General features: G+C 48.1%; 1 long non-coding RNA gene across 1 annotated transcript; it reads right to left on the minus strand.

Annotated features, from left to right (window-relative positions):
• Positions 1-1052: 1052 nt before the first annotated feature.
• Positions 1053-2642, minus strand: LOC113908563. Its single transcript, XR_003515528.2, has 3 exons — positions 2255-2642; positions 1327-1420; positions 1053-1173 (listed from the first exon to the last, which is right to left on the minus strand). It is a non-coding gene; the product is annotated as an uncharacterized LOC113908563 (long non-coding RNA).
• Between the last annotated feature and the right edge of the window lie 10470 nt (positions 2643-13112).

Below are 13112 nucleotides of genomic sequence, written 5' to 3' on the forward strand. Positions count from 1 at the left end.
GGAGGCCCATCAACTCTCCGAAGAAATTTTAGAAAACCTTGGCGTTTCCTTCCTTAAAGCCAGGGCATTTTGTCAGTTGGACTGAGCCAAGAGCTGTGCAAAGAGCCTGAGATCTCCCACTGATGGAGATGAAATGGATGTTTAACCTCATGAGTGGTGGGGCTTCAGTCTCCGACCAGCTGAGCATCCAAGGAACCTGGATTCCCCTTGCACACAGCACACTTATACTCAGAGCAAGCCCAGCCTTCAAGGTTGAAGGAGATCTATCCATTTCCAGCAGGCTCCTTAAAAAAAAGAAAAAAATTTTTTAAGTCAAAAAATATATGCTCATTGTAGAAAGAGCATAAAACGGCAAAAAAGAGGCAATAAAGAGGCAATATTTTTAAAAAGCTGTCTGTGATCCTATTACCAGAGATGGTCCCGGATATTGTGGTATATTTCCAGACATTTTTCCTATGCATATATGCATGTATAAATGTTTATAGGTGCATGCCTGCCATGTTTTTGTTACTTGCTCTTTCTCATGTAGATATCATGAAAGCTTGTCATGTCAATAAATACATTTCAATGATATTAAGTGTCTAAAGTTTCTTTGCAGAGTTGGATTTAATTAATCTCATTATTGGAAGTTAATGTTTACAAGATTTTTTTGCTATTATAATCAATACTATAGTGACAATTCTTAATTATTTCCTTTGCTTTTTTAAAGATTTTATTTATTTATTTGAGGGGGGAGGGGCAGAGGGAGAAGCAGCCTCCCCACTGAGCAGGAGGCCTGAAGGGACAGGGACCGGGGCTGGATCCCAGGACCCTGGGATCATGACCTGAGCTGAAGGCAGATGCTTAATCGACTGAGCCACCCAGGTGCCCCTAATTATTTTCTTTGGCTATGTTCCAAAGAATGTAGTTGCTAGGTCAAAGCTTTTGGACATTTTTAAGGATTTTGATATTACATCGGTCTGGATAGGCTAAATGTTGTAGCAGACACCCCCAAAGCTCATTGGCTTAACACAGTAAAGATTTATTTCTCTCTTACATTATAGTTCAATGTAGGTCATCTGGTTGCGGGGTGGAAGGAGCTCTACACAGTCCGCTGGAACTAGGATTTGTTCATATGATAGCTTTCCATTTGCCAGAGACTTGGAGTTCTTCAACAGGATACTCTGATTGCAGCTGATAGGCAAAAGGAGAGGAGAAAATGAGAAGTGGGGGTAGGGGGGAGGGAGGGAGAGAGAGAGGGGAGGAGGGAGAGAGAGAGGGAGGGAGGGAAAGAGAGAATGGAGAATTACACGGGTGGTTTTAGGGCCAGGCTTAAAATCGACTCACATCACTTCTGCCCAGTTTCCAATTGTCCGGAACTTGGTCACATGACTGCTCCTAACTGCAACCGTGGGTGGGAAATGCAGTTTTCCTGTGTGTCCTGGAAGCAAACACAGAGTCTGGTGAATGCAAAGCATTGTCTCTGCCTCAAACATACATTACTAAGCTGCCAACCAACCAAATTTTTCCAGTTGATATTCCCACCAGCAGAGTATGAGAATTCTTATTTCCCTACACCCTCAGTAATTAAAAGGAAGACAATTTTCGTGCTCTGTTTTCTGTAGATCTGCATATGGCATTGTTGCTTCTCTGCACGACTAGACTCAGAATATCCGTTTCTCTCTTGGAAGATGTCTCCCTGAGCTCAGGACTGTATTCTCTGAAAAGCCAGGATCTGCATTCCTGACTGCTTTCAGGAGCAGCCCTCATCCCTATCTCCTAGGCTGACCTGAGTTTCTGGGCCTTTCTGGGCCTGTTCTTCCCTCTCCCCTTTCCTTCCCTGCTGTGGAGGAAGATGTAACGTGCAGGAGCCTGCAACATGGACGACCTTTACAGGGACTCTGCCCCAAGCCTCTGGCCCCACACATCCCTGAATGCATGACTCATTCAGAGGCATGGGGGGAAAGATTAGCGCTCAGCATTTTCTGGGCCATCTCAGGTGGGTTCCAGCTTACAATACATTTTCACAGAAAAAAAGTTCAGAGAATGGAATTGAGAAGCCAAACTAGCAGCCCATACTGACTTGGCACATTGACCTTGACCAAACCATCTAGTGCCTTGTCCTTAGCACTCAATGTTCCATCAAAATAATCCTTCCTGATGAAATCAGGATGAGTAAACTGCTTAGCAATCATAAAGGGAAGGCAACAGAATTGTGCAAAACGTATTCTTGAAGGTTTTCACGTGAACCCAGGTTCACTGAACATCCACTCACGTCTGAGCTGTGGTTTCTTCCTTGTTTTGAAATTTAGTTTCTAGAAGATAATGCTTTCAAACAGCTTCTTGTTCATATCTTCCTCAGGGGCTAACAGCTATTGCCTGATGATTGTCTGGCAGGCCAGGCCCCTTGGCAAAGCAAGGTTTCCAGTGAGGTCTTTGTAAAAAGTCTTCCCAAAGTGCCCTTGTTCAGTCCCTCCAAGGAGCTGAGGAGCTGGGCATCAGCAGAGCAGTGAAATGCAAACCAAGTAAGTCACAGGTTTTTCGAGCATGCCAACCTTCTGGTCCTAGGCAGGAAGTGTTCCAAAAAAACCTCGGAAAGTTCCTATGTTTTCCTAAGAATGAACCGATATCTTGTCTTTCCAAGTTGTATCCTCTGATCCCTCCCTGAGAGACAGCCATGGTCTCTGAGAGGGGATAGTAGCTGGGCCTCCTGGCTGAGTGAATCTGTAAGCTTGGTTTATGACCTAGAAATGGAAACAGGAAGTGGCTTACACATAAATATAAAGAGCACAGGCAAGGAAGGGCTGGAGAATTCTCCTTGGATGATGAGGTGTACAATAGGCAGAGGTGAAAATTGGCATCTTTTCTTTCTTTTTTTTTTTTTCCAGTGATGCCCTCTGGCAGGGCTGGGCCATCTGGGGGTGGGGTGTCTTCCTGGGGGTGGCAGAAGGGGGACCACTGTTGATCACTAGCTTCTCTCCAGAGTGAGCCCATCTGTGTGACGCCATGGTCCCTTTTCACCTCATCTTTGCAAGTGAATTTGGGTCCTTGAAATGAGTTTTGCCAGGCTTTATAAATGTAAACTCTCAAGAGGTGCTTCCAACAAGAAAAACCAACTTCTAGCAGCTTTTAATAGTTCCCAGAAGGTTCCCTGAGCCCATGGGGGAAGGACTTCCTTGCAATTATGCCGAGATACAAAAATTCACTGTCATTCCTAGATACCTGGCGGGGAGGCTGCTGGAGGGGGTGGCTGTCCTCACTGTGCAGGGCCCTGGGGCCTTGCAGCTGCACGTGGGATGGGCAAGGAGGGGAGAGAAGTTTGGAGGGCTGACCTCCGTATAGAGGGGGGGCACCACCTAGAGCTTCCCCACACTCCCCTTTCTGCCTCTCCCAGGGCTAGAGAGCAGCTAGCGGCTGGGCTTGGAGGCTGAGGCCTGGCGCGCTGACTTTGACCAAATCATCCAGTGCTTTGGCCTTAGTACTCAGTGTTCCACCGGAATAATCCTTCCCCAATGAAATCAGGGTGACTAAACTCCTCTTAGAGGCTCCAAATTCTCTTAGAGGTCATGGTTCCACCATAGCAACCCAGATGTTCCTCTCAGAACCTCAGAACTACTTTTCCCAGGCTCCACCCCATCCCCTCCCATCCCTGCCCCCCACTCACAGTGGTGAGAAGAGAAGGCTCTTCTGTGTTTTTATGCTGTTCCCATAATTCCCCAGCAATGAGCTGAGCCCACATATGTCAGTGGATGAATCCTGAAGACCTGAGGCAGGGCAGGGCCTGGGCACTGAGGAGGGTCCCCCCCAGGGATCAATCCACCATCAACATATGTCCCCTGAGGGCCCTCTCTAGTTTCTCTGAGGGCAGTCCTGAGGCCACCAGCAGCAGAACAATGGATGGGAGTGGAGCTCTTAAAAGACTGATTCTGGGGGGCACCTGGGTGGTTCAGTCAATTAAGGATCCGACTCTTGATTTCAGCTCAGGTCTTGATCTCAGTGTCCTGGGAAAGAGCAGAAAAACCCTCATTTGTCGTATCTGCCAATTCCCACAGTGTAAACACTCCCACCATGGCCGATTTCAAGTTACCAATGGTTTAACCACAGGCTCACAACATTTTTGATCTTGCAAACCAGGAGAGGACGACTCCCGCACCCCATCATCAGTCCTACCCCAGAAAATCCCTGAATCACACCAAGGTGAATATGACTTTCAGCTTCTCAGTCAGAAGAAGTGGTTGAAGTATGACCGGATCGTTAAGACTAATATCGCAGGGCTTGGATGTGGAAGGACAGAATGCAGGGGGTGATGTTTTGTTTGGCAAATTGGAGATGAGTCTTCGTTTCTCAGTCTTGGTCTCATCTCTCCCTGGGCTGGGGAATTGGAGGGAGCCCACAGAGCTTCTCACCGGCCTCACCCGAGGCCTCTCGGGGCTCTCTCCCAGGGCTCCCACAGATGTGCTCTCTCTTTTAAAACCCCATGATCCTAAGCCAGAACACAGAATTCTCCTTCTTTAATTGGATAAGTTTAAAATGGAGCGTTTGGGAGCCATTCCGGATTCTGTGTTCTGCCTTTTGGTTTGGGTGGTGCTGAAATGAACTCCTTTAAAAGCTGGCTTCAGGAAGATTCTGTATCCAAGACCTAAAAGCCTGGACTGATCTTTTCTGCATTTTTAGGGAGTCTTGAGAATGACCAGGAGGTGGGGCAGGTAGTTCCCATAAAGCTGATCGTGACTGAATTTGCCTGTAGCCTGTGACGCCAGAGATAACACAGCCCTTCCTTCCCCTTTAGGGCTTAGGGATGCCATTGGACTGAGCGTAGGACGGTGACCTACTTTTCTTCCCAAAACATGGGGCGGCCAGTTGCATTTTCTGATCTAAAACTCACCCACACTGCTCTAGTCTCTGTTCCCCTGCCCTCCTGGGCATGCTTCTGGCTGGAGCTGGTTTTGTAAAGTGGGGTTTATCACGGGAATCCTCCTCAAAGAGGTGGGTCGGACACCCCCAACCCACATTCCTCCCAGACATCAGTGTGGGCACTCGGGCCACCCAAATCCTGGCAGGTGTATAGCACAGGAGAATCTGGGTAGGCCCTGTCTCAGCCAGGCTGAGTCAGTTAAAGAGAAGGCTCATTGGAAATGGCCTTGAATCTGGGGCGTCTCTAGTATTCTAATCACTCAAAGTCAGTCAGCTAATGAATATTTACTGAAGGTCTATGAAGGGGTTCAGAACATGCCACGCCCAAAGATACCACTTTTAGTGATTATTGTGAGCTGAAGTCACTTGAGAAACAGCAGATCCAGGAAGGGTTCGCTTTTTTACCTAAAAGCAGATCATAAAATTTCTCCTGAGAAAGGTGCCCTCCACCTGTCTCTCACCAGAGACTGGAAGAAGATGCCCAAAAGGTCCTGTGCAAACAAACCTAAGATGACACTTATCTTTAACTAGTTTCCCCCACACATTTCCTAGTCATTGGCCCACAATTTACTGCCCCTAGCCCAAGCCCCTTTATCTTCTCCCCACAGTGAATTTGGGCTTAACAGCTCTTTCAGGCCCTCATTTTCCTTCTAAAAACTCCTGCGTACATGTAAAAATATGAAATAAAATGCTTTTCTCCTGTTAATCTGTCTTATTATGTCAGTTTAATTCTTAGGTCCAGCGACAGAACCTAAAAGGGTAGAGGCAAGTTTTTCCTCTCCTACCTCCACTATGGAGATAATGGTGAGCAAGGCAGAGTAAGAGGCTTACCGTCCAGTTTACAAGGAAAGCAGGCCTTACACAAATAACTTGAGATAATTCAATGATGATGTGGGTGCCAAGAGCTTTGAAGGAGAAGCATGAGGTGCAATGAGAGCGTAAGACAGGGGAGGCTATTCAGGCTCAGGGACCCAGAAGGTTCCTGGGGGAATGGAGGCTGAAGCTGAGGCCCGAGGGATGGTTCACATCCAGTGGGATATGAGATCCTCCAGGACAAAGAATTTATGCTTCAGAAACATTCTCTTTTTGAGGATGAACTTGGGAATTTAGATAGCAACTGTATCCCCTTCATATATAGTGTCGTGGTGGAGACCACTGTTTGCCCCTCAACATTCTTTCTTCTTTTCCTAATAACCAATCCCCAGGTTTTGCTGGGTACATAGCTACCCAGAGAAAAGATTACATGGCCACCTGGCCAATGAGATGTAGGCAGAAGCAATGTATGGGGTCTCTAAGAAGCATTTTTTCTGCTACCTGGTATCTGGGTGTGATGGCTGGTGGCCGAGCAACCATCAGGAACCATGAGGAGACATGCTAAGGTTGGGGGAACAGTGTATTAAGTGGAGCCTTGTTCCCTGAAGACCACAAGACAGCCATACCAGCCCTGGCTTGCCTATCTCCAGGTTTCTTTGACGTAAGGGAGAAATAAAGGTCAATTTTTATAAAGCCTCTATTATTTTCAGATTTTCTATTACACAAAGCCAAATACAATCCCAACGGCAACACACAACTTCTTTTCAGCCTAATGAAGAGAACATTTATCTGCACAACCCACAAATTACCTAGTTTATAGAAAAGCCTGTAATAATAACAAATCTCTTTTCCTGGCCCCCTTCATCCCCCCCCTGGTCCCCTTGTCCTCCCCTTGCCCCTCTACCCCCTCTCTCTCCTAACTCCCACACCAGAACTAGGCCTGACCTCAGTGTCTCCAGCTCCGTGAATGACAAGCTCACAGCCCAAAGGTTCTTGAGCTCTAGCTACCTTCCCTTAGTGGCTGCCTGACAGGAGTCCTGTTGCAGGGAGTCACACAAAATCCAGGGAGGCGGCCAGCCTTCCAGGCTCCCTCCCATCCTTCTCAAAGAGGTTTAAAGAGTTAGGATAAGTGGGCAAAGGTGAGAACATGCACCAATTTGGAAAAACCACAGAAATTATTAGAGGCGCTTGAGTGGAACTTCCCTACCCTGAGCTTTTCAAGCAGTGGGGGCTTTAATCGGGCTGTTTCCCCAGCCTCTGGCTAACCGAGTCCAAGAAGTCAAGACTCAAAGGGAGAAGGTCATTGTGACTGGTTATAAAACTCAAGGCTGGTGGGGTGAGCGCAGACCTCGCATGCTGGGTCAGATGAGGTGAGACCTGGTGTAAGTTAAATGGTGATCCCAACACACACACACACACACACACACACACACACACACACGTTGAAGTTAAATGGTGATCCCAACACACACACACACACACACACACACACACACACACACACACACGTTGAAGTCCTAAACCCCATTCTCTCAGAATGTGGCCTTATTTGGAGATAGGGTCTTTACAGAGGGAATCAAGTAAAAAAGAAGTCATTAAGGTAAGTCCTAAACGGGGAAATTTGGAGACAGACAGGCACACAGGGAGAACACCAAGTGAACGTGAAAGCAGAGACAGGGTGATGTTTCTACAAGCCAAGGATGCCAAAGATCACCAGCAAAGCACAGAAGCTAGGGGAGGGGCAAGGGGGAGATTATCCCTCCCAGCCCTCAGCAGGAACCAACCCTGCCGACAACCCCTTTATCTGACTTGTAGCTTCCAGAACCATAAGATAAAAAAATTGCTGTTGTTTAAGCCACCCAGTCTGTGGTACTTTGTTAGGACAGCCGAAGAAAATGAATACAAGGTCCCTTAAGTGCCAGCCAACAGAAGAGTTTGGGGGACAGCCACTGGTCTCAGATGATCTCCCTGCTGCCTCATATCAGGATACGAAGACCTTGAGAACAGCTGAAGTCTCTCTAGGTCATTCCACTTAATAGAGAAACTCAGGCAGGCCTCTCTCTCCCTGCAGACAGCCAGTGGCATACTGAGCGGGGCCAAATCCTTCAAGAGAAGGGCCTCTTCTGCTCACCTGCTGGGAATTGTGAGAAACAAGGACCCTTCCCAGGAAGGAAGCGCTCATGTTTCCTGGAGAGGGCCAGCTGTGGGTCTCTCTCTCATCTATCGTCTACCCATCTCTATCATCTGTTTTTTTTTTTTTTTCCTTTTCTTGGCAGAAAATCAATGTCTAGGGGCACCTGGGTGACTCAGTTGTTGGGCGTCTGCCTTTGGCTCAGGTCATGATCCCAGGGTCCTGGGATTGAGCCCTGCATCGGGCTCCCCGCTCCACGGGAAGCCTGCTTCTCCCTCTGCCCCTGCTTGTGTGCTTTCTCTCTCTCTCTCTCTCTCAAATGAATAAATAAAATCTTAGAAAAAAAAGAAGAAAATCAATGTCTAGATGGGGGGGAAAGTAGGGCACTGTCTTGTCAGACCCTAAAGAAAGGCTTTCTGTGTTGAACAATTCTTGTGTGTGCACAAACACACCCATGAAAAAGCTGTATGTGGACTCTCCTGCCCCTGTTCCCCCAACTTTGCCTTCCCCTTGGGAGCTTGGAAGACAGAAAGGACAAGGGACAAGGGACAAAAGCTATCCGAAGGCGCTGCGGAAGAAGGCCAGGGGCCCAAGTGGCCAGCAGCTGGCCCCCCCATCCACTCTGTGCACCTCACCGAGCTGATCTGAGCACATGGGGCATTTTGTTAAGCAGAGTGAGGACTTGCTGCTAGTAAGCGTCTGTCATGTCTTGTTCAGCCAATAGTTCTTCACTTTTATTATTTTCCTCTCACCATAACCAGATGTTAACCCCATTTTTAAGAGGCTGAATCTGAGACCCAGCAATTTACCCAGAGGGATGGTGCTGAATGAGAGGCCTGGAGACAGCCTGCAGCAGTTCTGAAATGTCCACGCTGTGCCCACTGTCCACAGCACGTCAACTATGAAGGTTCCAGAAATTTGTGCTCAGGTGGCATAGAGACAGCTTCCTGGACGAGGAAATGTGTATTTCCTTTCTCATTTGTTCAGCAGTGATGCTTTGGGTTGATTTTCCAGAGTTGGCTACAAAGAAGAAGACGATGAGGATGATGAGGCAAAGGTATGTGGACATGGATGGCAAGCCGTTCTAGAACGTGTATGGAAGCCTACACTGCATTACGGCAGGCTCCTGGAAGACACACACGTGTGCCTCGCTTTGGGGCCCTGAAGTCTAAACGGGCGGGTCAAACTAAACTCATGTGAAACATCAAGTTAATTGATGTTTCTCTAAACTCAAGATGGTTTTAATTAGGATTTGCTATTAATAAAAACAGAGGCCCCTCAAATTGCCTCAAGAAAAGAGGGATTGATTGTAAGACCCCATGTGCTTGGCATTGGAAGTGAGAAGGCCAGAGGACTGGCAAGCCCCCCTGTCACTCTGAGGGAGGCCCCACTTCCTCTCGTGGTATCCCTGCTCCTCTCTCTGATGCCACCTCCTCTGTTCCTGTGGCTTCTGCTCTCCCCTAACCTCAGCTTCCTCAACCAGAGCTTCTGCCTGCTCTGACTCTACCTCTCAGCCTCCTTTCAGCCTTAACGACCACCCCAGCTGGTATATTCCTCCCGTAGTTGGTGGTTGCTTGGTAGTTCTTTCTACATTTGATCGGCCCAGCCCCTAGGCTTCTGTGAGCCTGTATCTTGGCTATCCTTGGGTCACTTGCCATCCCTGAAGATCAAGTGAACTGTGGCCAGGAGAGTGGATCACAAGACCACCTAAAGGGCCATGGGCAGGTAGGCACCCAAAACAACTCCAGTGTGGGGGGCTACTGATTATAAAGTCAACTAAAGGTCATGGAAAAGAGAAATCACGCTGAGCATGATTTCTCTCGCAGGAATGAGTCCTATGGCCAACTGTAGCCACAATCATTTGTTTCCTTTTCCTGTGAAAGGCTTACCCATCCCTACCTAGCTAACATCAGACTTGCGCATATGAGGCTTTTGTCAATGAAAGTTTCAAAGGGATCTATGCCATTTCTAGGCAAAAGTTTTGATGATTGTACTGTGGTTCACCATGCTCTCTTTCCCCTTTGCATTGGGAACAACATGGCCCCAAACAGGGACTGTCCCGTTCAGGTAGGTCCCAGAATGACAACAACTTGGAGTGGAGCCAGGGAGCCAGAGTGAATGACTATATAATGTAAATAAGAAGTCAGCCTTTATTCTGTTAAGCTTGAGCCTTTGGAGCCATTTGTTATGGCAGCATAGCCTAGCCTGTTCTGACGGATAGGAAGATCACGTTGTGTTCAAATAAATGGGAGAGAGAGACTGGAAGTAAAGAGTGATGAGAACTAGCTCCCCGCTGAGAAAGGAGCCTGATGTGGGACTCGATCCCAGAACCCTGACACCAGGACCAGAGCCAAAGGCAGATGCTTAGCCGACTGAGCCACCCAGGCAACCCCCTTGGTTTATTCTTTTTAATAAATAAATTTTATCCCTTATTTACTAGTTTATCATAGTTGGGAGTTGGAACATTTTGAGAGAAGGATGTCCTTTTCAAAATGGAACTTAAGGTAGGGTGGACATCTAGTCAGTGATTTCTAGCAGGCACTTGGGAAGGGGGTCAGGGCTAGAGATAGACACTTGAGAGTCATCAGCAGAAGCGAGAGAGTTGGGTCAGTGAGTTTTTGGAAACTTGTCTTTTGATCTGTAAATGTAGCCGCTTGTGAGAAATGGAACACCATGTTAAAGAGACAAAGCGATACCAGACAGAGGAAAGAGGAGGGACTAAAATGAAGACCTTCCAACAGCATCATTGCCCTGCCTTGGTTTTGAAGAAAGCACATATTCACATTTTTCTCTTGCTTGGAGAGGTCACCCAAGAATGGACCACTCTCTGACTCTCCTGTAGAATCTCTCTTCTACCAGAATGGTCTTCCCAGTACCCTAAGATTCCGGAAAAGTACATCTGGAAGGTCCCATGGTGGGATTCTCATGATGGTAACAGCATGAGCATTCTTGCGTCTGATCGTCCTTGAGGCAGTGGCTGCTACGTGAGAAACACAATTGCACCCGTTGTTCCTGTTGGCGGAAACTGGCTTCTGGCCCCAACTTCTTCATTTTCTCCTACTTCCTGTCTCTTTAAGAGACTTAAGGAACAGCTGGAGAGATGAGCTTGTTGGCTCACAAACAATAGTTCTGAAAGTGCCTCCAGCCCTCCCCCAGCTGCACCGAATGAACTTGGCATTATTAAGTCCGGTGAGCCACCATGGCATTGCAGAGCGAGCTCTTGCTCCCGCCCGCTCCCTCTCGCTCCCTCTCGCTCCCTCTCGCTCCCTCTCGCTCCCTCTCGCTCCCTCTCGCTCCCGCCCGCTCCCTCCCCCTCCCCCTCCCTCCCTCCCTCTCGCTCCCTCCCTCTCGCTCCCTCTAACTGACCTGGGAGAGGCGGTCAGGCCCACCTCTCTGGCTTGTCTGCTCGAGATGCCTCCTGAAATGAAGGTGCAGCTGTATTCTTGTTGTATCTTTAAGAAGCTAGGAAGTTTCCCAGAAGCTCTGAATCTACACTTCAAGGGCAAAAAAAAAAAGACATTAACCTAGTTTAGCTATATTTTAGGAAACAAATTCTGGGCACAGGAAAGCCCGCTGTGCTTCCAGCTATAGGTTTTCTGGATAGAAAACAAGACCGAGCTCACTTCTGAGCATATAGGGTAGAGACTGTTGCCTAAGGCCCCTACAGTTTTGGACCCTCCAATAAGAAAGTCTGTCGGAAGGAGCACTTGTGACAATATCCTGTGGCATGTATGCATTTGTGGGATGCTTTTTGCTCAGGCAACTTTCTTTTTTTTTTTATTTATTGAGAGAGAGAGAGAGAATGGTAGAGAGAGAGCATGAGACAGAGGAAGGTCAGAGGGAGAAGCAGGCTCCCCGCCGAGCTGGGAGCCTGATGCGGGACTCGATCCCTGGACTCCAGGATCATGACCTGAGCTGAAGGCCATCGCTTAACCAACTGAGCCACCCAGGCGCCCACTCAGGCACCCTTCAAAGAGCTTCTCTTGGATGTGTCTGCTGGGCAGACAGGGCTGGGCTGGTCCGCAGTGGGAGTGACGAGGGGTGGGGAGGACGAGCCCTCTAAAAACACCACACACACACAAACTCCATCCCAACCCCTTCCCCAAGAGGGGAAGCCAGAATCACAGGAAATCACCTTTCACTTAAGGGAGAACCCTTAAGTTGCAGAATAGCCACCAAAGAGTAACTCTGGTTCTAAAGCTTCGTAAGGTTTATACATTATGCATTTTATGTAGTTAGCACTTGCACGTGCCACAGGCTCACAACTTCTATAAAGGGAGCTGGGCATTCTAGCAACCCAGCGACTGCGATTCTTTCACTTAGGCCTAGAAAGACACTTAATCCTGCGCTAATGAGGCTCTTGCCCCAGGCCTCCAGGGAAGCTTCCTTTTTTTTCTCTGATTTGCCACAGTTTCATCTCTTAAAATAGTGTAGGACAGCGTCTTGTTGACTGGTAAACTGGGATCTGCCTTCATATCTCTCTCTGGTTCTCTCTCCTCTCTCTTTCCCAGGGGGGAAAAACAGCCAAGAAAAAACCCCAGTGTTTTTAATCTACTCCATATAACAAATTACTCTTCAACCTAGCAGTTTAAAGGAATAGACCTTGATCATCTCACAAGTTCTGTGAATTAGGAATCCAGCGTGGCTTGGACGGTGTTTTCGATTCATGGCCTCTCGTGAGGTTGCAGTTAAGCTGTTGGCCAGGCTGCAGCCCCCTGAAAGCTCAGCTGGGGAAGGGTCTGCTTGGGAGCTCAGGCATGTGGTTGTCAGCAGGGCTGAGCTCCTCACTGGTTGTTGGCCAGAGGCTTCAGTCCCCCACCATGGGAGCCTGTCCTAGCCTGCCTGCCTGTGGCCGTTGGCTTCCCCCAGAGTAGGTGATCTCAGAGAAAGAGGGGAAGAGAGAGAGAGCCCAAGGCAAAAGCCACAGTTTTTATAACCTCTTCTCAGGAGTGACATCCATCCCGTCTGCTATATTTCGTTGGTCATACAGACTACACTGTGGGAGAAGGGCTACTTGAGGGCATGACTGCCATCTCAGAGGCTGGTCACCACACGACGTTTGGGCAAGAGACAAGTAGGGCAGAGGGTCATGTACTGAAAAGGTTTGTCGGTATGAACTGGCTAATGAGCGACTCTTCTATTAACCATTTGAGTGTACTTCAAAAGCCAGTATGTCTCCTTCTCCTCTCTGGGCCTTTCTTTCTTGTAAAGTCAGGTGCTCAAACTAGCATGATCTTTAAGTGCACCATGGTCTGTGATTCTAGTGACTCGAGGT

This window comes from Zalophus californianus, chromosome 6 (genome assembly GCF_009762305.2).
Source record: "Zalophus californianus isolate mZalCal1 chromosome 6, mZalCal1.pri.v2, whole genome shotgun sequence".
NCBI lineage: Eukaryota > Metazoa > Chordata > Mammalia > Carnivora > Otariidae > Zalophus > Zalophus californianus.